This window comes from Macrotis lagotis, chromosome 1 (assembly GCF_037893015.1).
Source record: "Macrotis lagotis isolate mMagLag1 chromosome 1, bilby.v1.9.chrom.fasta, whole genome shotgun sequence".
NCBI classification, from domain to species: Eukaryota; Metazoa; Chordata; class Mammalia; order Peramelemorphia; family Peramelidae; genus Macrotis; species Macrotis lagotis.
This window is the reverse complement of record NC_133658.1, coordinates 531,588,013-531,615,896: the sequence shown is the minus strand read 5'-3', so window position 1 is coordinate 531,615,896 and position 27,884 is coordinate 531,588,013. Positions and strand designations below refer to the sequence as shown.

The 27,884-nt window shown below is 36.3% G+C and overlaps 1 pseudogene; it reads right to left on the bottom strand.

The window, feature by feature from the left end:
• Positions 1 to 288: 288 nt before the first annotated feature.
• On the bottom strand, positions 289 to 24,801 carry LOC141505198 (ferritin heavy chain-like; annotated as a pseudogene).
• Between the last annotated feature and the right edge of the window lie 3,083 nt (positions 24,802 to 27,884).

Genomic DNA, 27,884 nt, shown 5'->3' with positions numbered 1-27,884 from the left:
AAGGAAATGATTCTCTCAAAATTATATTTGGACAAGTAGAAAAGTCCTTTAAAAATAGAATGGACCAACTGGAAATGGAGTTGCAAAAGATAAATGAAGAAAAGTCTTCTCCTTTATTTTTTATATTTTTTTTTCATCAGTACCAAGTCACTTTATTGGGATGTAAATGGTGGTCGTCTTTTGGTACAGATTATGAAAAGGTCAGATAACCAAAATATGCATGCATTGAAAGACAGCAGGAGTCTGGCCCACAGTTCCCTGGTGTGGGGGGAGCCAGGGTGGTTTAGCTTAGCTCTCGTGGTCGCTGTCTCCAAGGGTGTGCTTGTCAAAAAAATATTCCGTCATGCCAGAATAGGGGGCCCCCCCATCTTGTGCAGGTTGGTTATGTGATCACCCAGCTGTTTGATGGACTTGACCTGTTGGTCCAGGTAGTGGGTCTTGATGAAATCCCATAGGTGGGGGTCGTTCTTGTCAGCTGCCAGCTTGTGCAGTTCCAGTAGAGTCTGATGCTTTTTTTCCAAGTGCAGCACGCACTCCAAGGTGTTTAGCCCGCTCTCCCAGTCGTCGCGGTCCGGTTTCCTGATGTCCTGCAGGAAGATGCGGCCGCCGCGCTGGTTCTGCAGCTTCAGCAGCTTCTGGGCGAGCTCGCGCTCCTCCGGGACTGGCGCGGGAAGAACTTGGCCAAGTTCCTCAGCGCCACGTCGTCGCGGTCCAAGTAGGACGACATGCTCATGTACACGTAGGAGGCCTAGAGCTCCAGGTTGATCTGGCGGTTGATGGCAGCCTGCGAGTCCTGCTGGTAGTTCTGGCGCACCTGAGAGGGAGGCGAGGTGGTCACGGCGTAGGCGGTGGCGGCTTCGGGGGCAGCGGCTGCTCGGACAGGAGGAGGACAGAAGTGTTGGGGAGTGGAGGTGAAGGTGGACAGGTGGCTAAGGGCGGCTCCAGCCCAGAATCTGGCAGGTTCCTTTCAACCACTGTTGAAGCAGGAAACTGCAGCGACTCCCCTCCCAGCGCTTCCAGGCCAAATCTTCTCCTTTAAAAAAAAGAATTGAATTGGTGGAAACTAATGACTTCATGATTGTGTTAAAGAAAAACCAAAAGATCGAAAACATAGAAACAAATGTAGAACATCTCATCAGCAAAACCACTGACCTAGAGAACTGATCAAGAATGGAGAATCTGAGAATTATTGGGCCTTCCTGAGAACACTAAAGAGAAAAAAAAAAGCTTGGACTTAATATTACAGGATTTGGTGATGGAAAACTGCCCTGATATCATGGAAGCAGAGGGCAAAATAGTTATTGAAAGAATATATCTATCCCTTACAGAAAGAGATCTTAAAATGAAAACACCAAAGTATGCTGTGACCAAATTTCAGGACTATCAGATAAAAGAAAAAAATCCTGCAAGCAGTCAGAAAGGAAAACATTTAAATACCAAGGAGCCACATGTGGTAAGAAATACAAAGGACCTGGCTGCAGCAACTTTAAGGGACCTAAGGACCTGGAATGAGATGATCCAAAAAGCAAGGGAGCTTTGAATGCAGCCAAGAATACACTACCCAGGAAAGTTGAGCCTTCTCTTCCAGGGAAAAAGATGGACATTTAATGAAATTGGAGACTTCCAAGATTTCATAATGAAAAGACCAAAGCTAAATAGAAAGTTCGGACATCAAACAGGAGGCTCAAGAGACATATGAATAGGTAAAACAAAACAAAAATAAAAACAAAATAAAACAAAACAAAACTGCTATACAATAACATGAAACTGGCTATATACCTACTTGGGAGAAAGAGTCTCATAATTCTTGAGAATTGTAACTGTATTAGATAAAATACAAATAGCCAGAAATGATGGACACTCATAGCATTGCTTTGACTCAGAATGATTTAAAAACAATACCTCCTTAAAAGGGGGGGCACTAAGGAGAAGGGAGGTTGGAGGGAGACTGAATGGGTTAAATCTCATTATATCCAGAGGTACAAAAGACCTATTGTAGTTGAGGGGAGGAAGAGAAGAGGTGAGAATCACCTGAATCTTCATCTCATCAGACCTGGCTTAAAGTTAATTTAGACACACTTAATCAATTTAAGAAACTTATCTTAACTTTCAAGCATTAAAAGGGGAAACGGGGAGGGGGGTATGGGGAGGGGGAGAAAAACAGGAATTTAAACAGAGAGGAAGAAGGGGGAAAAGGGAAAGGGGAAAAATGGGAGGGGGTTGATTTCAGAGGCAAACACACTAAAGGTGGTGGTATTCAGAAAAAACACTGGGGAATTTAGATAAAGGGGGAAAAGAGGGGAAAATACAAACAGAAGAAAGATAGCATGGAGGGAAATAAAAACTTAGTAATTAAAACTTTGAATGTGAATAGGATGAACACTCCCTTAAAATGTAAGCAGATAGTAGAGTGGATTAAAACCAGAATCCTACAATATGCTGTTTACAAGAAACACATTTGAAGCAGAGAGATACATATAGAGTAAAGGTAAAAAAAAAGTTGGAGCAAAATATATTTTGCTTCAGCTTCAGTAAAAAAAAAAAACAGGGGTAGCAATTCTTATCTCAAACAAAGCAGCTGCAAAAATGGATAGTCTTAAAAGAGATAAGGAAGGAAACTATATCCTCCTGAAAGGCACCACAAGACAATAAAGTAATTTCAATACTAAATATTTACTCACCCAATGGAACAGCATCCCAATTATTAGAGGAGAAATTGAAAGAGCTACAGAAAGACATAGATAACAAAACTCTTCTAGTGGGAGACCTCCAACTCTTTCTCTCAGATTTACATAAATCAAATATAAAATAAATAAGAAGGAAGTTAAGGAGGTAAATATAGTTAGCATACATCAAAAAGGTGAACTCACCACCAACGAGGAAGAAATTAAAGTAATAATTCCAGAATTATTTTGCCCAACTCTATGCCAATAAATTTGACAATTTAAGTGAAATGGATGAATATTTACAAAAATATAAGTTGCCCAGGCTAAATGAAGAGAAAATTAAAAACCTGAATAATCCTATCTCAGAAAAAATAATCAACAATTCATTATTCAACTCCCTAAGAAATAAATCTCCAGGATCCAATGAATTAACAAGGGAATTCTATCAAACATCTAAGCAAAAATTGGTTCTAATTCTATATAAACTCTTTGGAAAAATAGGTGAAGACAGAACTTTGCCTCACTCTTTCTATAACACCAATATGGTGCTGACATCTAAACCAGAAAGATTTAAAACAGAGAAAGAAAATTATAGACCTGTCTCCCTCATGATTATAGGTGCAAAATCTTAAATAAAATCTTAGCAAAACTATTACAACAAGTTATTATTCAGATAATACATCATAATCAAGTAGGATTTACCTCAGCAATGCATGATTGGTTCAGTATTAAGAAAACTGTTAGTGTAATTAATTACATCAATAACATACCTATCAGAAATCATATGATCACATCTATGGATGTTGAGAAAATTTTTGGTAAACTATAGCACCCATTCTTAATAAAACACTAGAGTATAGGAATAAATGTTTTGTTCCTTAGAATAATAAGCAGTATCTGTCTAAAACCATCAACAAGCATTATATGTAATGGGATATAATTGAGGCATTCCCAATAAAATCAGGAGTGAAACAAGGATGACCATTATCACCACTAGAATTCAATATCATATTAGAAATGTTAGGCTCAGTAATAAGAGAAGAAAAAGAAACTGAAGAAATTACAACAGTTTTTACTCTGAAGATGACATGATGGTATAACTAGAGAATCCCCAAAAGTCATATATAAAACTAATAGAAATAAGTAGTAACTTTAGGAAAGTAGCAGGATATAAAATAAACTCTCATAAAACCTCAACATTTCTATATATGACTAGTAAGATACAGCAGAAAGAGCTAGAAAGATAAATCCCATTCAAAGTAACCTCAGATAAAATAAAATAGCTGAGAGTCTACCTGCCAAGGCAGACTCAAAAACTTTCTGCAAACAATTACAAAACTCTTCTCATGCAAATAAAATCAGATTTAAATACCTGGGCAAACATCAGCTGTTCATGTATAGGTAGAGTTAATATAATATAAATGACAATTCTACCAAAACCAAACTACATGTTTAGTGCCCTATCAATCAAAATTCCAAAAAAATTACTTTAATAAGTTAGAAAAAGTTGTAAGTAAATTTATATGGAGAAATAAATGTCAAGAATTTCCAGGGATTCAATGAAAAAAGTGCAAAAGAAGGTGGTTTAGCCTTCCCAGATCTAAAATTATATTATAAAGTATTGGTCCTCAAACCTGTCTTGTATTGGTTAAGAAGTAGATTCATGGATGAGTGGAAAAGACTGGGTGCAATAGCAGGAAATGATTATAATAATCTGCTGTTTGATAAACCCAGAGTCCAGCTGTTGGAATAAAAACTCTCTCTTCTATAAAAACTGTTGGGAGAATTGGAAGTTAGTGTGGAAGAATTTTAGATTAGACCAACACCTCACACCCTATACCAAGATAAGATCCAAATAGATACAGGATTTAGACATAACAAACAATATTATAAGCAATCAAGAAGATCAAGGAGTAGTTTACCTGTCAGATCTATGGAAGGGGAAACAGTTTATGACCTAGGAAAAGATGGAGAACATCATTCAAAACAAACTAGATAATTTTGATTACATTAAATTATAAAGATTTTTTCACAGATAAAAGCACTGTAAACAAGATAAAAAGAAATGTGATAAATTGGGAAACATTGTTTTGCAACTAGTATTTCTGACAAAGGATTCAATTCTAAAATATACAGAGAACTGAGTGAAATTTTCAAAAAACAAGCCATTCCCCAATTGACAAATGGTCAAAGGATATGCAGAGGCAATTTCAGTTGTTGAAATCAAAGCAATCCATAGTGATATTAAAAATTGCTCCAAATCATTTAGAGAAATGCAAATTAAAGCATATCTGAGATACCACCCCACACCTCTCAGGCTGGCCAATATGACCAGAAAGGACAATGTTTAATGTTGGAAGGAATGTTGGGACAACAATACATTGTTAGTGGAGGTGTGAATTCATCCAACCTTTCTGGAGAGCAATTTGGGATTATGCCCAAAGGGCAACAAAATGTGCATACCCTTTGACACAACAATGCCACAACTGGGTCTGTACCCTGAAGACATGATGAAAATGGTTAAAAACATCACTGGTACAAAAATATTTATAGCAGACCTGATTGTGATGGCAAAAATTTGGAAATTAAGTGAATGCCCTTCAATTGGGGAATGGCTCAAAAAACTGTGGTACATGTATGTCATGGGACACTATTGTTCTATTAGAAACCTGGAGGGATGGGAATTCAGGAAAGTCTGGAAAGATTTGCATGAACTGATGCTGAGAGAGATGAGCAGATCTGGAAATACATTGTACACCCTAACAGCAACATGGGGGTGATGATTAACCGTGATGGATTTGTTCATCCCTTCTGTGCAACAAACAGGGACAATTTTGAGCTATCTGCAATGGAGAATACCATCTCTATCCAGAGAAAGAATATGGACTTTGAACAAAGACCATAGACTATTACTTTCAAATTAGAAAAAAAAGCATTATATTATTATGTAATTTTGCTATCTCATACTTTATTTTTCTTCCTTAAGGATATGATTTCTCTGTCATACCATTTAACTGAGATCAATGTGCAACATGGAAGCAACACAAACAATAACTTAATTCCTTCTATGCGGGTTGGGGGGATGGAAGCAATAATGGGGGGAAAATTGCAAAACTCAAAATAAATAAAATATTTCTTTAAAAAAATCTTCCCAAGACAATTCCATTGATTTTCTAGGATTTTCTACATATAACATAATATCTTCTGCAAGACTCCAGGGTTTTGTTTTAACCCACTCAAATTTCTTTAACTTATTTTTCATCTCTTATTGCTAAAGCTAGCATTTCTAATGGAATATTGAATAATAGCGGTGATGCTGGGCATCCTTGTTTCACCCCGATCTTGTTCAGAATGCTTCTAGTTTATCTTCCTTGCATATAATTCTTACTGAGAGTTTCAGATAGATACTGTTTATCATTGCAATTAAAACTCCATTTAATCCTATGTTCTCAACTGTTTTTAAAAGGAAAGGGTGCCATATTTTATCAAAAGTTTTTTCAACATTTATTGAGATAATCATATGATTTATGTTAAATTTGATATTTATATGGTCAATTGTGCTGGCAGGTTTCCCAATAATGAACCAACCTTGCATTCCAATTCTACCTGATAATAGTGTATTATCCAAGTGATATCTTGTTTAAATCTCTTTCCTAATATTTTATTTATAATATTTGAATATATATTCATTAGAGAAATTGTTCTATAATTTTCTTTCTCTGCTTTGATTTTTCCTATTTTAGGTATCAGCACCATATTGGTGTCATAAAAGGAATCTGGAAGAATTCTTTGCTTATTTTTTTTCAAATGGCTTACATGGAATTGAGTTTAATTCATAGAATTTTGAGTTTAAATGGTAGAATTCAGTTATAAGTCTATCTGATCCTGAAGATTTTTACATGCAGAGTTCATTGATAGTTTGTTCAATTTCTTACTTAACTGAAGAAAATGGATTTGTTCTTTTTTAAGGTTTTTTTAGTTGCATTCCCAATTCACTGATCTCCTCTTTCTCTCTTGTATTCAAATATCCATTTATTTTTAATTTTTAAATACTTTTTATTAATGATTTTATTTTGAGTTTTATAATTTTTCCCCTAATCTTACTTCCCTTCCCACACATCCCAGAGAAGGCAATTTGTCAGTCTTTATGTTGTTTCCATGGTATATATTGATCCAAATTGAGTGTGATGAGAGAGGAATGATATCCTTAAGGAAGAAACCTAAAGTATAAGAGATAGCAAGATCAGACTATAAGATATCATTTTTTTTTTTCTAAATTTAAGGTAATAGTCCATGGTCTTTGTTCAAACTTCACAGTTGTTTCTTTGGATACAGATGGCATTCTCCATTGAAGACAGCCCCAAATTGTCCCTGATTACTGCACTGATGGAATGAGCAAGTCCATCAAGTTTGATCATTGCCCATATGTTGCTTTTAGGGTGTACAGTGTTTTTCTGGTTCTGCTCATCTCACTCAACATCAGTTCATGCAAATCCCTCCAGGCTTCCCTGAATTCCCATCCCTCCTGGCTTCTAATAGAACAGTAGTGGTCCATGACATACATATGCCATAGTTTGCTAAGCGATTCCCCAATTGAGGGACATTTACTTAATTTCCACTTCTTTGTCACCACAAAAAGGACTGCTATGATTTTGTACAAGTGATGTTTTTACCCTTTTGCATTATCTCTTCAGGGTATCAACCCAGTAGTGGTATTGCTGAATCAAAGGGTACATTTTTGTTGCCCTTGGGCATAGCTCCAAATTTCTCTCCAGAAAGGTTGGATGAGTTGACAGCTCCACCAACAATTTAATAGTGTCCCAGATTTCCCAAACCCTTTCAAAAATAATTGTCCTTTCTGGTCATATTGGCCAGTCTGAGAGGTCTTAGGTGGTCCCTGAGAGAAGCTTTAATTTGCATTTTTCCAATAAATAATGATTTAGTAATATTTTTCATATGACTATGGATTGCTTTGATCTCCTCATCTGTAAATTGCCTTTGCAAATCCTTTGACCATTTGTCAATTGGGGAATGGCTTTTTTAAAAAAAATATGACTCAGTTCTCTGTATATTTTAACAATGAGTCCTTTGTCAGAAACCTTAATTGTAAAGATTGTTTCCCAGTTTGCTACATTTCTTTTGATCTTGGTTACATCGGTTTTGTCTGTGTAAAAGCTTTTTAATTTAATGTAATCAAAATTGTCTAGTTTGTTTTGAGTGATGATCTCCATATCTTTCTTAGTCATACACTGCTTCCCTTTCCATAGATCTTACAGGTAAACTAGTCCTTGATCTTCTAATTTTCTTATAATATTGCTTTTTATGTCAAATCCTGTATTCCTTTGGAATTTATCTTGGTCTAGGGTGTGAGGTGTTGGTCTAATCAAAGTTTCTTCCATACTAACTTCCAATTTTCCCAGAAGTATATATCAAAGAAAGTTTTTATCCCAATAGCTGGACTCTTTGGGTTTATCAAATTGCAGATTACTATAATCATTTCCTGCTATTGCACCTAGTCTATTCCACTGGTACACCACTCTATTTCTTAGTCAATTCTGGGCAGTTTTGATGACTGATGCTTTATCATATAATTTTAGATCAGTAAGGGTTAAGCCCCCTTTTTTACCTTTTTTTCATTAAATCCCTCCAAATTATTGACTTTTTATTTCTCTGTATGAATTTACTTACAACTTTTTCTAACTCATTAAAGTATTTTTGTTGGAATTTTGATTGGTATGGCACTGAACAGGTAGTTTAGCTTTGGTAGAATTGTCATTTTTATTACATTAGCTATACTTATCTATGAGCAGTTGATGTTTGCCCAGGTGTTTAAATCTGTTTTAATTTGTGGAGTTATGTGTTTTAATTGTTTTCAAAATTTTTCTGGGTCTGCCTTGGCAAATAGGTATTTTATATTGTCTGAGGTTATTGAATTGCTATTTGATCCACTATTATTTTTTAAATTAAGCTATTTTGTTTCCAATTTCCAGGACCCATTTTACACATAATTTTTACATCTTCTGAAGAAGATGTATTCAATATTTCTACCTTTATGACTTTGATTGTGGGGGCAGCTAGAGGTGACAGTAGATAGACCACTGGCCCTGGTGTCAGGAGAACCTGAATTCAAATTTGGCTTCAGACACTTAATATTCACTAAGCTGTGCAACCTTGGCCAAGTCACTTTAACCCATTGCCTTGTAACTTCTCCCCTCCAAATACATTTCATTGTAAACCTTTCATGCCCTAAAATGTGGTCAATTTTTTGTATATGTAATGTCCCACTAAGAAAAAGATGTCCAGTTAATTTTCTCTAAAGGTCTATTATATGTATCACTATTTTTCTGAAAATTTATTCACCTCCTTAATTTCCTGCTTGCCTTTTTATGGTTAGATTTATGTCTTGATTTAGTTTCTCCTCCAAAAATTTGAATGTTATACCACCTGGTACATATATGTTTAATTTATTACTTTGTTGCCTATGGTACCTTTTTGAAGATGTAATTTTCTTTCTTATCCCATTTAATTAGGTCTATTTTTGCTTTTTGCTTTGTCTAGAGAAAAGGATTATTGCCCCTTTTATTCACTTCATCTGAAGTATAATATATTCTACTCCAACTTTTAACCTTTAGTCTGTGCTTGTATTTCTATTTCATATGTGCTTTTGGTAATCAAAATATTTTAGTATTCTATTGTTTTTTATCCTCTCAGCTATCCATTTCTGTTTTATGGGTGAGTTCATCACATTCACATCTACAGTTATGATTACTAACTCTCTTTTACCCTCCATCCTGTCTTCCCTACATTTGTACCTTTCTCTCTCCTTTCACCTAACATCCTCATCTTACTACTACTTCTCTAAATCTCCCCTCCCTTCTATCCCCACTTTTTCTTCTTCATTTCCCCTCCTATTTTTACTCTACCTTCCTTTAGGCCTCTCCTTCCCTTTTCCTTTTCCTCCTCCTAATTCCCTGTAGGGTAACATAAATTGCTAACCCTATATTGAGATTGTTATTAATTCTTTAATTATTCCCTCTTTAAACACAATCATAAGAAAGTAAAAATTCAAGCAATTCTTACTCCTCCCTTCTTTCCCTCTACTACTACAGGTCCTTTGCCCCTCTTCATTGTGATGTAATTTACCCCATTTTGACTCCTTCTTCCTTTCCGAGTGTAAACCATTTTAATGTATTAATTTTTATAACATTAAATAAAAATAAGCTTATGTCCATAGCATTTGTCAAAATAATCTTCTTCCAATAGTGACACAGTTCTCAAGAGTTTTTAACATCTTCACTAATCAGTTTGGTCTTATTGAAAATGTTCTATTTTTTAATATTAATTTTTCCCCCCACCCAGTTACATGAAAAAACAAGTTTCAACATTCAATTGCAAAAACCTTAAGTTCCAAATTAACTCCCTTCCTTCCACTCCACTTCCCCTCAATGAAAAAACAAATTACTTGGTCTAGGTTAAAAATGTGTAGTCAAGAAAAAGCATAATTACAATAAACATGTTGTTAATGTAAACATAACCCTTCCCCCCAAAAGAGGAAACTTCAAGAATAATAAAGTATAAAAAAATCTTTCAGCCTGTATTCAGATAACATCCATCAGCTCTGTCTTTGGATTGAATAATAATCTTTATCTTAAGTCCTTCAAATTTATCTTGGGTTAAAGCATTGCTCAGAAAAGGTAGGTCAATCACAACTGATCCTTCTGCAATATTACAGTTACTATGTATAAAGTACATTTCCCATTATAGCTGTTCATATAAGCTTTTTTTTTTACTAAGAGCATTCTTTTTTATCATTTCTAACAGAAAATCAACATTTCATCTCTATCATATATGACAATGTGTTTAGTCAATCCTCAATCATTGGGCATCTTCTCAATCTCTAGTTCCCTGCCACAAGAAAAGTTGATTTAAGTATCCTTATACACAAGATTCTTTTCTTGCTGCATTTCATCTTTTCTGGAATATATACCTAGCAGAGGCACTGCTAGACGAAAGGGTAGGTATAGTTATAGAGTCCTTTGGTCATAGCTCAAAATTGATTGGAAGAATTTTGAAGTATTTCAAACATCCTCCAACAGTCCATCTGATTCCATTTCCCCTCAGCTTTTGCCATTTTCTCCTTTTTCTATTAGCCAATCCACTAGGTTTGAGATAATACCTCAGAATTGTTCCCACCAGCATTACTCTTTTCAATAGGAATTTGGAACATTTATTTAAAAAATGATTTATTTGATTGCATCAATAATTTCATCTGAAAAATTAATGATTTATTATTTGGGGAATTGCTCTTATTTTTTTATAATTATGATTCAGTTCTCTACATTTAAGAGATGAGGTCTTTAAAAGAGAAACTTGTTTCATTATTTTTCCTTTATTTTGCTATTGTTTACTGTATTTCTCTCCATCCTGTTTCCCTCCACCCCCATTTAATCATTCACTTCTCTTTCTCTCCTTTCACCCTGTTCCTCATCAAAAGTGTATTGCATCTTTCTGCCCCCTCTCACAATATTCCCTCTCTTCTATCACTTTCACACACATACACACACCTGGACATTTTCTTGTATCTCTTTCCTCTCCAGTTTTCTCTAGGGTAAGATAGATTTCTATACCCAATAGAGTGAGTAAGCTATGTTATTCCCTCTCTGAGCCAGTTCTGATGAAAGTAAGGTTCACTCACTCCCCATCACCTTCTTTCTCTGTAAAGATTTTTTTCATGCCTCTTTAATGTAAAATAATTTACCCCATTCTACCTCTCCTTTCCCTTTCTCCTAGTACATTACTCTTACACATTAACTCCATCTTTAAATGTAATATACATTCAAATTCTCAACTTTTTCTTGTTGAATTGTGCTCCTTCTAACTGCCTTAATAAATGAGAAAGCTTATATGAGTTATCAGTATCATCTTCCCATGCAGAAAAATATTAGTAGTTTAACATCATTGAGTCCCTTATGATTTGCCTTTTCTGTTTAGCTTTTGAATCCTCCACTTAAGTCTTATATTTGAAGATCAAATTTTCTGTTCAGCTCTGGTTGTTTCATCAAGAAAGTTTAAAAGTCTCCTATTTCATTCTATGTAAATCTATATCTCTGAAAACTGTATTCAGTTTTGCTGGGTAGTTGATTCTTCATTGTAACCCATACTCCAGAATACCATATTCCAAGTCCAATTCCAAGTCCAATTTCACTGATGTAGAAGGTACAAAATTAAATGTTATTCTGACTGTTGTTCCATGATATTTGGATTATTTCTTTCTGGCTAATTGCAATAGTTTCTTCTTGACTTTAAAGTTCTTAAATTTGGATATAATATGTCTGGCAGGTTTTATTTTGGAATCTCAGGAAATGATTTGTGTATTCCTTCAATTTCTATTTAATCCTCTGCTTCTAGGATAACAGGGCAGTTTTTCTTTATAATTCCTTTAAAAATGATGTCTAGACTTGTCATGGTTTTCAGATATTCCAATAATTTTTAAAATTTCTCTCTCGGATCTGTCATCCAGGACATTTTTTTCCCAATGAGGTATTATACAATTTCTTCTAATTTTTTTTCTTTTGGTTTTGTTTCATTATTTCTTTATTTCTAACAAAGTCATCACTTTCCCTCATTTTCTTCAGAGAGGTTCTTCCATTTGGGCAATTCTTCTTTTTAAGGCATTATTCTCCTTGTTGTATTTTTGAAACATTTTTCCATTTGGCCCAAACTGGTTTTTAACATATTAATTTCTTCAATATTCTTTGTTACTTGTTCATTAAGGTGCTGACATGGTTTTCACAATTTTCCCACATTGTTCTCATTTTCCTTCCCAATTTTTCCTCCACCTCCCTTGCTTGATTTTCAAAATCATTTTTGAGCTCTTCCTTTACCTCAGACAAATTCATACTTTTTTCTAGGATTCTTTGGATGCAGAAGCTTTGACTTTGTTATCCTCTTCAGAGTATGTATTTTGATCCTCTGTATGACCAAAGTAATCATCTCTAGTTGGAGTTTTTTTTCTTTTGTTTACTCTTTTCTCAAATCTAGGATTCAATTTTAACTTTGTCACAAAGAAGTTCCATTTCCAGGGTGTAGAATGCACTGCCCCAAGCTTTTGAGCATTTTTGTAACTGTTTTCAGATATACCTCCAGTATCCTGCAAGTTTTTAATTATTTCAAAGTCCTATTATTTAACAAGAAGTTATGACTACTGTCATGACCTGTGTTCTGATCTGTGAATAATAACAAGCACTTCTTTCTGACCTAGAACAGTGAGGAGAGTACTTGCTCTGCTGAAGGCAAAACCTCTAATGTGTTTTTGCTCCTTTTCAGGAGACTGGGACCCCATAATGTGACCTAGATCTGAGTATAGGCAGAGCAAAAGAATCCCGAATCAGGGTAAATGAATAAACCTCTGTAATCTCCCCGGATCCCCTTACCATTGAAGGTTTGAGCTCTTTGGTAGCTGCCAGATGACTTCTAAGGCCTGTTCCTGGTCCCTTGGAACAGGGTGTTTGCTGAGGCCAGCTCTGGACTGTGTTCTTTTCTCACTCTGATGTGACAAAATTTTCCTGCTGACCTTGCAAGTTCCCCTCAGCAATCCATGGACTGAAAAATTTAAAAACTGCCACCACTGCCATGCATCCAAAAGCTCAGCAGTCTGTCTGTTCCTGGATGGCTGGATGCTGTTCACTCTAGCATGACCTGGGTTATGCTATGTGTTTCTTCTAACTCTGGTACAACAGATGCCTCCCACAGATATTTCTAGTTGTCTTAAACTGGAAAATTGTTACACTCAGTTTTTATGTGATTTCTGCCACTCTAGAATTTGGTTAGAATCATTATTTAAAAAGTATTTGGAGTAGTTTGTGGGAGAGCTCTAGGGAGTTCCTGTCTTTACTCTGTCATCTTGGCTGAACCTCTTCATTATTTTTCTTTTTCCCACATTTTCCTATTTATGTATCTCTTGAGTCTTGTGTTTGAAGATTGAATTTATTGTTTAGTTCTGATCTTTTCAATAAAAAATAAAATGACAATTACCTATTTTATTGAGTCTTCAAATTTTCCCCTGAAAAATATACTAAATCTTGCTGAGTAGTTGATTCTTGGTTTCAGTTAAAGCTTCTTTGCCCTCCAAAATATATTCCTGGCCTTTCAATCTTTTAATGTTGATGCTGCCACGTCCTACATTATCTTGACTATGACTTCTTGCTATTTTAATTGCTTTTTGAATTCTATTTCCACCTCTACTTGATACTTCTGCAATTTGTGTACAGTATTCTTTCATGTTTTCATTTTGAACCTCTCAGGAAATAATTGGTGGATTCTTTCAATTTTACCATGTCATTATAGGAGATCAGAGTAGTTTTCCTTGATGATTTCTTTGAACATGTTTTCCAACATTTTTTATTATGTCTTTCAAGTAATTCAATCACTCTTAAATTTTCTCTTTTTGATCTATTTTCTAAATCAGTTATTTTTCTAATGAGGGATTTTACATTTTGTTCTTTTTCTCTTTTCTTTTTTACTTTGCTTAATTGTTTTTTATGTTTCATATAGTTATTAGTTTCTACTTCCTCAAGTCATTTTTCATGGAATTATTTTCTTCAGTTAGTTTTTGCACCTCGTTGTATATTTCGTAAATTCTATTTTAAAGAAGCTACTTTCTTTTTCCATTTGTCCAATCCTATCTTTAAATAATTATTTTTTTCCTATGTTAAGAGTATTTTTTTAGGGTTTTGCAAGGCAATGGGGTTAAGTGACTTGCCCAAGGCCACACAGCTAGGTAATTATTAAATGTCTGAGGCCAGATTTGAGCTCAGGTACTCCTGACTCCAGGGTCAATGCTCGATATCCACCCCCTGTGACAATTGTATTTTTAATGGATTTGTTTCCTTCAGTCAACTTTTATGCTTGTTGATGTTGAATTTCTCTTACATTCCTTTTTCCCATTTTTCTACTTGATTTCTTAAACCTTTTTAAATTCTTCCATGGTCTTTTTGGACTAGAAACCAATTCTTATTCCCCTTTGAGGAACATGTAGTACCTTTTCTGCCCTCCTCTTCTAAGATGATGGTATTGTTTTCTTCCTTAACAGCATAGTAACTTTCTATCATTAGGCTTGTTCTATGACATTTCTTACTCATTTTTGGCTGTCTTACTGGGCCACAGGAGTGCTGTTCCTTGCTTCTTGTATTGGGAGATTGGTCCACTTGCAGATCATGTGGGGATGTGAGCAACTTTCCCAGTGGGTTGGGTTCAGCTAGGACAGGGAGTCTGGGATTCCTGTGTTGGAGCTTTCACATTTGGCCTGCTGTATCCTCAGTCCACTGAGCAGGGATCCAGATCAGCTGCAGATCTCTTCTTTGACTGAGATCCTCCAGCTTACCTCTTCTATAGCCTGCCACACCCTGTTGGTCTCCCATCCTGAGTTTATCTCTACTCCCTGTTCTGGACCATGCTCCCATTCTACCTTCTTGAGTAGACCTTTCTTAAGCTGGAAAATGTGCTCCACTCTGTATTTCTGTGTTCTGTCTCTCCAGAATCTGTTTAGAGGCTTGAATAATGTTGTTTCTGAGAGAAGCCCAGGAGAGCTTAGGGAACTTCCTGGCTTCTCTCTACCATCTTGAATCTGCTCCCTCTATAAGAAAATTCAGATGGTAGCAGTTCCTGGAATGGTGCTGGCATACTGTTCAATTTTCATAAGCATAAATAAATGAGGTCAGCACAATGACTCTAGAGACCTTGAGTTTGGTAGTCACTCTTATACCTCTTCTCTTTCCTACTTTCCTTCAGAACCTTCCAAACACTGAGTTAGCTCTGGCAATGCATTTTTCAAGCTCATTATAGTTCCACATGTGGATGGTGTGGTGCTGGCTGATGGAGTACCAGTGTTTTCTTGCTATTAATTTTTAGACTATCATTAACACAAGCAGTAGAGAATTTATCCAATCAGAGCTTTAGAAAGTACATTGAATGCACAATAATCTGTAAGCAGAAAATCAAGCACCAACATTCCACCCACTTTGTTCTTGCCTTGTAGTCTTTTCAAGTTGAAAAAGTGTGTAAGTTAACCTTGACTACATGTTCATCCTCCTTTTAGTCATTTGACAACATGACCTAAAATATCATGCTAAAAAGCAAACAGCTTTGTTTCACTCTATTGGTGATTGGGAAAGCTCAAGACCATTGTCCATTGCCCAGAAAGGAAGTGAGTATGGCATCATGAAATGATCTATAATACTGATGAACTTACTGGGCAACCATATTTTCACATAATTTTTGTTATGCCGTTATAACTGACAGTATCAAAGGTCTTAGATGGACCTAGAAATATTATATATAAATCTCTGTTCTACTTCTGGTATTTCTTTGGAAGTTCTTGGGCAGCAAATACTATATTGTCTGTTCCTCAACCCTCTCTGAAGCCATACTGACTTTTAAGTAGATCATCATTTTACAAGTGAATGATCACATTATTAAAGAGAACTCTGGCAGGAACTAGGTGGTACAGTGAATAGAGCACCAGTCCTGGATTCAGGAGGACCTGAGTTCAAATCCATCCCCAGATACTTGATCATGGTCTAGCTGTGTGACCTCAGGCAAGTCACTTAACCACATTTCCTTTAAATAAAAACAATAAAATAGAAAAAAGAACTCTGGTAAGAATCTTGCCAGAAATGTCTAAAGAGAAACCTTTCAGTGATTGTTACAGGACAATCTATTACCTTTGCCAATGGTGATATCTTTGAACTCCTGGGGGATGACCTCCTCAGGCCATGTAATTCAGAAAATTTTAGTCAACTTTTGTATGAGTAATGAACCATTCACCTTGTAAATTTAAGTTGAAATGGCATCAGCATCAGGTGCTTTGAGCCATAAAAGGTGGCCAATGACATTCAAAATCCCTTCTTCAAGTGGGACTTCAGCTGGGGAGGAAATGACTTCAGTCTAAGGTAAATGATCAATGGCCTTAGCTTTGATGACAGTTGGTTGAGAACATTATAAAGTGTTCAGCTCATCTCTCTAAGATCATGTTCCTATCTCTAATGGATGTGGCAACACCAGCACTGATAAGTTGAGATGTACCATAGATTTTGGCCCAAGAAAAGCCTTCAGGGAATCATAAAAGCAATTTGGATTGCTACTATTAGCATTAAACTGAATTTTGACTGCCATCTTACACCAAAGAGATCAAAGCAGTAGGAAAATGATCTTCCCAAAGAGAGCAATGTGGAACTTCTGCCAGTCACATAGTTTCTTATATTATGGAGCTCACAAAAGATTCTGTTTTGCAAGGTCAATCAAGTTACTTATGGGGCCAATACAGAGATATATGATTCAGAATTAAGATCATGGCAAATATGGATATAAAGAGTACCAGTGATATTATAATATATTATGTTTTAATCTTATTGTGAATAAATTTATACCTATATTCTTTCCCAAAGACTAAATAACTACCTTGGACTGACTGAACTCTAACAAGTTAGTGTTAGAAGATCATATGAGTCACAACTTTGGAAATTACCAGAGCAGGAATTTGTTTTACTTCATTATAAGCATTGATTCCAAAGTTTCTTTTATCTTTTTTCTCTTTTTTTCAAATGAAGGGCAGGATTGTAAAAACTAGGAAAGTTTCCAGAACAATTAGGTAAATATCCTGTGACATATATATATATATATATATATATACATATATATATATGTATATATATATAAATATGTAGTCATGAATAAAGCATAGTGTTAACTCACTAACCTGTTATACCTCAGTCCAAGAGAGTAACTTAGACTTTGCAATTACAGAATTCAATGGAAATAATTCTTTACAATAAGTTATTGATTATTGTTAATATTTAATGAAATAGAAACTGATCCCATTCACTTTTACATTGACATCAATTCTGAATCATATGTCCCTATCTTGGTCCTCTAAGGGATTCAACTGACTTTGAAAAAATAAACCTTTTTTGAACTCCAAAATTAGAAGAAATGTATGTTCCAAATCTCTCATTAACTCTTTTGGCAAGACTCACAAACCATTGTTCTAATAATGCTTCATATTTTTGATTAAACTTCTGTAGTTTTGTTATTTACATGTTGACAAAATCATGCTCTCTATTAAGAAAACCCAAGTCAAAGAGATCACCAAATAACAACTAGTGATATGAAAAGCCTAAGACCCCTATCTCCAATTCTCACATTCACCTGCATTTATTCTCTTCACATATATTCCTAAAGTCAGTGGGATTCAATAGATTCTTCATTGGCATTTCTGGATATATAGGATTAAGTTTTACTTACTTTTCTTAGTCACATTCATATAATATTCACCTTTCACTTCCTAAGTTTATAAACCTCTTTGCTTTAAAGAAATGATCCTTAAAAACTCAAAACACTTCCATATCTCACATTTATTGCATTTATCAGCATCTTAACAAAGAGAAAAAAAAGAAAGATTTTGCATCCATGGGATCATCAATAAGGAAGGAGGATGATATCAGGTATGTTCAGTCACAAGGGGACAATTTAAGATTCAATCAGATAGTGTACTAGGTAAGAAACACCTACTGCATCATCATTATCATGAAGATGTTTCTGAACAGAAAGGAAGATATATCATCAGTGCTAAACATAGGATTTAACACAAAAGGAATGCTAAAATTCTTATTTTTAAAGCTAATTCATTGCCAAACATTTTTTTTTCAAATCTGGTGAAAGGGCTAAAGTTGGTGGTGCTTTTTAGTTTTCTCTTCATTTCCACTGAGAAATAAAATAATAATGTCTCCCACACAACCTCAGGGATTTTCAGATTTTAAAATTATTTGTGGAATTAGAGACGTATATAGAAAACTTGAATGATAATTTAGCCCTCAGATTGTCGCTTTGTGAAGAAGACACAGGGCATTCTATATGGTCATTTAAATTGAATAGAACTAGAATAAGAAAAAAAATAATCTTAATAATGCTGAAAACTTTCAGGCATACTCCATGATTGCTGCAAAGCAATAATCACAGATAGAAAAATATAGCTCTTAAAACTATTAAATGCTTTGTTTTAATCATTTAGAGAAAAATTTTTCCTTGAGGCAGTAAAAGATATATCTGAAGATATGCTCAGAAACAGCCAGGTTACAGTTGTATATAATGTATTACTATAATTACTAATATGGCTGCTAAATTGCCCACACAGATTAGATCACAGTTTCTTTGTCAGTACTTATGTTTCCTAACAGTTCTATGTAATTATTTCAACTCCCATGAATATGTTTATTTCTAATAAGCCAGTTCATGGCAGTCTTTTGCTCAAAATAACTTGTTCTATATTTCATATGGTCATTTTGCACTCATACTTCTCCATTATGGTAGTAACAAGTATGTAGAAGATCACTTTGCATAGCTAAACAGCCTATTTTATTATTTTGCAAAACTTCTAGATTTAAACAAATATTACTCTACAGTTTGTTTAGTATTAAATTCAAAACAGTATAACTTTGTAGTCCTCTTACATAGGGTTTGGTAATTTATGATTAATATTTAGTAAGTCTTATCATCACTTAAAAATACCAATTGACAGCTCATTAATGGCATATTAGTCTTATATTTTGATCACACAAATATTATGAAGTTGCTTGAAAATTGTACAATATGATGTTAATCATTGTGCAGTCTACATAATTACTAAATAAATTATATGGTATATGTTTAGCCAAATAAGTGATATTATTCTCTTCTTTGCCATTGTTAAGTAACAACCTGCCTAACTTTTTTATTTTTTGGTTTAAAATGTTGAATAAGTTTTATTACTAACTAGATGCCCTTAACACTTCACTAGGTTGTTCTCAATGGCAGATAACTCTCCCTATATTTAAAAAAACACAATACTTAAAAATTTTTAGAATCTCATTGATAAGGGTATACCATTTAAAAATGCAGATTGTTATTTATTCCTAATTCTGAATTTATGAAACTCATCCACTTCCTCCCAGTCTTATCTTTGGGGTTCAAAAACATACTGACTAGTTTGTCTAGATCTCTTGATATTATCTGGAAATCAATAAAGCTTATCAGCTATTCTCTTTACATACTTAATTCTTTCTGTGTGACAGGACCTACTCTTTTTCAGGCATATATTTCTTTCATAATTTTTGCCAATTTATAATATTTGATATTTCTGAAAAGGAAGGGTTTTTTTGATAATATGCTTAATACAATTTATGCTTATCCTTCATTTATATATTACTCTTTGGGTTATATATTATTTTGATTGGTAAGAAATTAGAACCTAAAAATACTAACAAAGTAGATATCAGTCTGATTATCCATAACTAATGGATGTATCATAGTGGACTGAGCGCTAAACTTGGATTGAGACAAAACTAAGTCTAAATCCTCTAACAAACACCTATTAATTTTTCGACTTTAGGTAAGACATTAACTTCATCTAATGCAATTTCTTCAACTGTAAAATAGGATTGATAATATCACCTACTTCCTAAGGTCTTTGTAAGGATGAAATGAGGTATTATATTTAAATTATTTCTGCAAACTTTAAATGACAAGAAAGTTCTCAAATTATTGCCATTATTTGGCTAAATGTCTAAATATAATATGTTAAAGGTGATAACGATCCATCAAAAACTTGAATCTCAGTACTTAATTCAGATAAAATCATGAATAAATATGAAAATTTGTTCAAACATTTTGTTCACAAACATTTCTGTGCAGATATGATTTCAGAAATTTCTCAGAATGTCAAAAGGCAAATGCATCACTTTCAAAGTGGCCTAACTTTTGAAGAAATTTAGTATCTCTGCATAGCCATTAATCTGAAATGATACTTCACAATATTTCATGATGCTAATGATAGGTCTTTTCCTACCTTAGTTATTGTTATTATTGCTAATTTCATATATACATACACATGTATGAGTATCAGAAATAAGATACATAGACAATATCATTTTAAAGGAAGAACTCCACAGAGAAAATCTTCCAGAACAGAGAGGCATTCAATGTATAGATACTGAATTTAAAAATAATAACTTTATGGCCATAGTCTTTTCTTCTCTGTAACATCATTTACCTGATTCACATGCATTTATTAACAATTCCCCTTCACAAATTTCAATCTTTAAAGTGAATTGAGAATATTTTTTCTTATTTTTTTGTCTAACAATTACTTGTAAAAAAATTAAAACTCATTTTTAAAACTTTGAGTTCTAAATTCTTTCCCTTCTTCCTTCTGCATCACTACCCCTCTATTGAGAAGGCAAGTAATTCAATATGGGTTAGACATATGTAATCAGGCAAAACATTTCTGTAATAGTCATGATGTGCAAGAAACTATAGACCCCCAAAACCCTCAAGAAAAATAAAGTGGGGGTGGCTAGGTGGTGCAGTGGATAGAGCACCGGCCCTGGAATCAGGAGTACCTGAGTTCAAATCTCACCTCAGACACTTAATAATTACCTAGCTGTGTGGCCTTGGGCAAGCCACTTAACCCCATTGCCTTGCAAAAACTATAAAATAAAACTAAAAAAAAAAAAATAAAAAAAAAATAAAAAATAAAGTAAAAAAAAGTTTCCTTAAATCTGTATTCAGACCTTATCATTTTTTTTCTGTAGATGTATAGCATTTTCCATCTTGTGTCCCTCAGAGTGAAAATAAATAAGTTATTCATGGTTTATCATCTTACTTTATTACTATTACATTATACAGAGAACATCTTACTTTGCATCACCTCAATTAAGACTTTCCAGTTGTTTTTTTTACTAAGAGCATCCTGCTCATCATTTCTTATTGAAGAATTCTATTCCATCATATTTACACACCCCAATCCATTTCAGACCATTCTCCACTTTGTCCGTATCCTTTCAGTTTCCAATTTTTACACCACAAAAGAATTGTTATAAATTTTTAGTGCATATAGCTCCTTTTCCCTTTTGTTTTCTAGCACTATTGGAAAACATATCTAGTAATGGTATGGCCAGCTCAAAGGGCTTCAAGATTTTATAGCCCTATTGGCATGGTTGCAAATTACTCTCCAAAATGGCTGAATTAGTTCAAACTCTACTAGCAATGCATTAATGTCTCATATTTCCCACATTCCCTTGAACATTTGTCAATTTTCCTTTTCTATTCTATTAGTTAAACCAATAGTTCTGTAAGGTAGTATCTCAGAATTATTTTAACTTGCATTTCTCCAAGTTAAAACTTTTTAAAAATATGGCTATAGATAGAATTGATAAACTCATTTGTAAACCATTCATATCTTTTGATCATTTACCAGTTGGGGAATAACTCTTTTATAAATTTCACTCATTTCTCTATATGTTTGAAAAATAATGCCTTTATAGGAGAAACTTCAAAAATGTTTTCACAGTTAATATGGACAGTTATATTTCCCTCCATCCCAATTTGATCTTGTCTGTTTTTGAAGGCAATATTTTATATATTGTTTATATATTATCCCTCTTTTACTAAGTTTTTCATGATTTTCTTGCATTACTCTACTTTCTCAACCCAAGTTTTCTTCTATCTCTCTTACATGATTTTCAAAATCCTTTTGAACTTGTCCATTACCTGGGACCAATTGGAGATTTTTGTCACAGGAATTCTGACATTTTTTCTGCTTATGAATGTGTGTTTTGATCTTCCTTGTCACCATGGAATTTTCTATGGTCAGATTTTTTTCTTCTAGTTGCTTGCTCATTTTCCTAATCAATTACCTACTTTTTTTAACACTTCGTTACTATGGAACTTTCCTTCCAAACTAGAGGGCACACTATCCCAAGCTTCTTGTATGTTGTACAGCTGTTTTCAAAGATCATTCTTAGGACCTCTAAAGTTTTCAGTTTTTTCAAGGTGGCATGATCAAAAAAGAAGTGTTTACAACTATCCTGACTTGCGCTCTGACCTGTGATCACCACAGATCACTCCCTTCTGCCCTGGAACTGTAGGATTTCCACTCCCCACTGGCCATAAGCTTTGGTTTTCTAGTGTTCCTCTGCACCCTAGTGCTGCCCCTGGACTATGACCTGCCCCGACCCGCGGGGCAGAAAAGTGGGGTGTCGAGGAGGACCCAGCCTGAAATGGAATGGGTGAGAATAAGGAGAGTGAGACCCAAGGATGGTGGATAAGGTCTGAGTTTATTTGAGAAAAATACCTGCTTATATTTTGTAGAGAAGGAACAAGGGGATTAGCTTAGGGGTGGAGTTGGTATGCCTTGGCCTGAGAGAAGGGATAGTCTGTGGTCAGTTTGTTCTTGATAATGGAGGGTGACCTTCCTTTATCTTGGCCCTTAGTATGCCTGGAATTTTGTTTGCTCCTTTTTATCTTATCTGACAGGGGGCTTCTTGGCTCCTGGTATGTCTGGAATTTATTTGCTCTTTTTATGGGGGCTTCTTGGCCCCTGGCATGTCCCCCTTTTTTATTTTAAATTTATGGGCAGGATCCCTGTCTTAGGCTGTGCAACTTGGTTTTCATGCTTGGTATCCGTGACCAGGAGGGGACCTTAGCAAGGTCCTTGTTATCTCCTGTAGGATCTGATGTTCCCAAGTCATGGAGTTGCACTAAATCCCGTCATTGGGTATCACTGCAGCCCTTAGGGGGTGCCTTTCCTTGAGCAGATGCGTGCATACCAAGGTGGGCGAGGTGTAAGAGCAGCGAACCTCAAGGGTTCCATTTGGGGGTCCTCACAGGACCCTTGGCTTTTCAATTGGTGATATAAGACCGAAACTGGTTTTCCAAGGGCTGAGTCAATTTGGGATTTGATAAAGTTGGTCAGTCTCCTGAAGGCCCATGGTCCAAAAGAAATTAGAATTAGGAAGCCAATTAATGGGCCTAGAAGGCTTGGGAGCAGAGTAGAGAGCCAGGGGGATGTGGAAAACCAATTTTTATACCATCCCTCACCTTTCTCTCTCTCCCTTTTTCTTTTTTCCAGGCTATCCTTAACCCTTTGCAGACTGTCTTCTACCAGGCCAAGTTTATCCTTAAAAAAACAGCATTCTTCCTTTAGTGCCGCGCAGAGTCCCCCCTGTTGTAAAAATAACAAATCAAGACCGCGTCTATTTTGTAATGCTACTTCAGCTAGAGAGGCAACAGAATCTTTTAGGTGTTCTAACCCTGCTTGAAGTTCTGAGAGATCCTTATCAATAGCAGAGCTAAGCTGGGTGTACTGTGCATTGGAGGAAACTAAGGAGGCAATACCTGTACCAGAGCCAACAAACCCAAGTCCAATCAGGACTGCGAGTGTAACTGCTGTCAGGGGTTCTCTTTTGTCTCTGATAAGGGTACCCCTTCCATGTTCCCAAAATTGGAGGAATTCCTCCGGGTAGTGGACAGTTAGGTGAGGAAAAAGGGAGACAAGGACACAATAGTCCTTTTTATCAAGGAATTGTTTGGTGTCCACAAAGGTGGTTAGTCCTGATGAGCAGGCAAGATAGGTATTAGGAGGGGCTACAGCATATCTATAGGAAGTATTAATAAGGGTACTTTGGTTACATACTGTGTCTAGCTGAAGGGGGGGGGGGGCATTTGCGGGCCAAGGAGACAATTTCCCTGACCAGAGATTTTTTCAAGAGTGAGGCCTTGGGATTCCCCAGTGCCCCATCTGAGATCATCTGTTCTGTTGGAGTGTGTGATGTTCCCGAATTGAGCAATACCTTCATAGAAGGGAGGGGAAGAGGAATAGCAGATCCAGCATTCTTCCAATGAAGAATTCTGTATCTGGGTCAAAGCTTGTACAGAGGCATTAATGAGGTGATCCAGTACCCAGTTCCTGTCGTCTCACAATCCCATCTTTACAATAGAAGTCCCCCATTCTACCACATTGTGGGGCTGATGAGCGATGGTATCCCGGGCAAACATAAAAGGAGAGGGTCCCAAGCCTCTCTTTTCTATCTTGAGAGCCACAGCCTGTCATGCGATCATCGGACCCCCATACTGCGTCCCATCCACTGTTCCATTCGGATAATCGACAAAGATCTGGGTACAGGGGAAGCCAGGGTGTTGTGGAGTCAACTTTCGAGGTATTCCAGATGCAGAATCCTTGAGCATCTTTGACTGACCAGGTGTAATTAAGCAGTTGGTATGAGCAGGACAGCAGAAGGAGCAGGCACAGGATGAGTGCCTTCATGTTGGGTCTTTTATCTACAAGAGAGCACAGAGGGGGATTCCTCAGGGGGTTCCCTGGGTGGATTATGTGATTTTACTAGACGCTCAGGTAGCCATCTAGCATTTTGAGCTGATGAATCATAAATACAGGCATGTCCTTTACCCCAGGAAAGGACTGGGTCAGGTCCTTGCCATTTGTTGGAGATGGGATCTCTCCACATAGCCTGTGCATAGTTGTGTTCAGTAGTGGGATGCCAAAGGCAATCTGCTGCAGATTCGGCATTAGCATCAAGGGAGAGGAAATTGAGGACAAAGAGGGCATGGTTAAGAATAGTTTTAGCATTGTTAAATCTTGGGGTAGAGTGTCTCTGACCCTTTCTGTAATTTAGTAATCATGTTTTTTGAGCGTTTGGTGGGCTCTTTCTACAATGCCCTGTCCTTGAGGGTTTTTCATAAGCTCCCTTAGAAGTTTTATAGGTAGTTGAAGCAATGGTTTGACAACAATCAAAAAATTCAGCCTTCCAGGTGAGGAACTGTCCTCGTGTAAGTACTGCCTGGATGACCCTGAGCCACTCGGAGGGGAGAAGATATCCCCCACGGGAGATGGCTGCTAGTGTGGAGAGAGTAAAGGGGGCATTAGGCCCCAGGGGCAGGAAGGCAGGGGCGGTTAGGTATGGAGGGGGGAGCGGAGGCTAGGGGCCAGTCTGGGTTATTATATCTAGCAGCTTCTTCCTCAAGTTCTGCCTCATCGCCTGGGTCTGGAGGCTCTGAATCTGGGTCCATCTCTGGACTGGGCTGGAGATTCTTATTTCTTGTAAACACTGGGCAGGTTATGGGCTCCTCTGCTGGTGTTATCTCTGAAGGGAGAGGAGGATAGAGGGATTTGCTTGGGGGGGATTTCAATAGCTGCTGAGGGAGATCTAGCTGGAGTTTTAGGGGGTTTCGCTTCCTCTTCTTTCAAAGACTTTATAGAGGCTGTACGCGAAAGAGGGCAAAGGCAGGACTCTGCAACTGAAAGAAGCTGTTTTTTTGTGGGGTCCCTGGTTGCGCTTTCCACTATGTCTCTTATAAGACCCCAGTAAGAAAGGGCTGAAACAGGGACGGCATCGGGTCCTTCTATTTTCAATTTCTGATTAAGATCTCTTCCTACTTTCTGCCATTTGCCTGGGTGGATCTCAGGTCCTGTTACCAGAAACCACGGGCACAATTCATCTATAAAAAGGAAGAATCTAACAAGATCCTTTTTCTTTACTTTAACTCTCCTGTCTTTAAGTGCCAGTTTAAGGTCCCGTATAAAGACCTGTTATTTAGACAGCTTGGAACCCATGAGAAAAGAATGAGGCAGACGTCACTTACCTGTTCGTGGGGCTCTCCGGAGCGATCAGAGGGGGTCGCGACGATTCTTCTTTACGGGGTCTGCCTGGCAAGAGTCCGTGCCTCGAGCCACACGATGGGCGCCACGTGCCCCGACCCGCGGGGCAGAAAAGTGGGGTGTCGAGGAGGACCCAGCCTGAAATGGAATGGGTGAGAATAAGGAGAGTGAGACCCAAGGATGGTGGATAAGGTCTGAGTTTATTTGAGAAAAATACCTGCTTATATTTTGTAGAGAAGGAACAAGGGGATTAGCTTAGGGGTGGAGTTGGTATGCCTTGGCCTGAGAGAAGGGATAGTCTGTGGTCAGTTTGTTCTTGATAATGGAGGGTGACCTTCCTTTATCTTGGCCCTTAGTATGCCTGGAATTTTGTTTGCTCCTTTTTATCTTATCTGACAGGGGGCTTCTTGGCTCCTGGTATGTCTGGAATTTATTTGCTCTTTTTATGGGGGCTTCTTGGCCCCTGGCAATGACCAAGACTGAAGTATGGGCAATGAAGCAGACTCCTTCCTCCTTGCTATTAAAGAGACCAACAGCTATAATCTGCACACCTAGAAAATCCTTCTGATGAGTTGTCCAACTCCCTTCCTGGCTATGTACTGAGAGTTCTGTAAGAAGTAACTACTGATGCAGATTTAATGATTCCCAAGGACTGCTCCTAGTTTGCTAGAACCTAACTAGCACTCAGGGTGCCTGCACTGTACCATGTTCCTCTGCCATTCTGGTGCAACAGACCTTTCTTTTCAACCTTCCAAGTTGTTTTGGGTTGGAAAATTATTTAATTTTGCGTTTTTGTGGGTTCTGCTGCTCTAAAATGTTTTAGACTGATTGTAGAAGTATTTGGAGGGATTTAGGGGTAGTTCAAGCAAGTTTTTGCCCTTACTCTGTCATTTTGGTCCCACCTCTGAGTTGAAATTATTAATCAGAAAAATAAATTACTAAATTTGGGGGCAATTAGCATTACCATTTTGTTTTATCATTTTTATGTGTGTGGGTTATTTTGGCACCATGCTCCGAGGCATTGTACACCAGCAAACCATAAAAAAGACTGATATATACTCTTCTGCTCATACTGTTAATTTTGTAAATGTTTTATAATCACAGCTGCATTCATTTGATGAATCATTAAAAGTGTAGGCAAAACAATTTGGTCCCAACAAGGAATATTTAGAAAGTCAAGAAAAGAACATCTATATAAACTCTATCTATCTATCTATCTATCTATCTATCTATCTATCTATCTATAAATATATCTATCTATCCATTGTTTCCTTGGCTTTCCATACATTTAATATATGGAGAAATTATAACTCAATTAATGTCCAGATTATTTGATGATGATTTTCTATTAGATCTGTAACTAGCAATTCTGCTGCCCCAAATAGGCAATATACCTGGGGCAAAGAACATGTTATGCGACTTAACCTGTGTTCTTTTAATATAATTTCAGTTAACATTGAAAGACCCCAAGTTGCAAGGAACATTAATAGAAATCTGGGGATGCTAGGTGACCAGAACTGGGGAAGCTACCAATAAAGAAAAGGAGGATTATCACAGGTCCAGATCAGAAATGCAGCTGAAGTCTAGTTGGCATTTGACAGCTTTCTGTTTTAACTCATTATTGCTAATTGTATGCTAAACACCATTCTTTGTTATAAGTACAATTGAGATCAAAGCTCGCTCAATTTTCATGTCCTGAGGAATAATTTCTCAGGATACAGTTGCCTAGATTT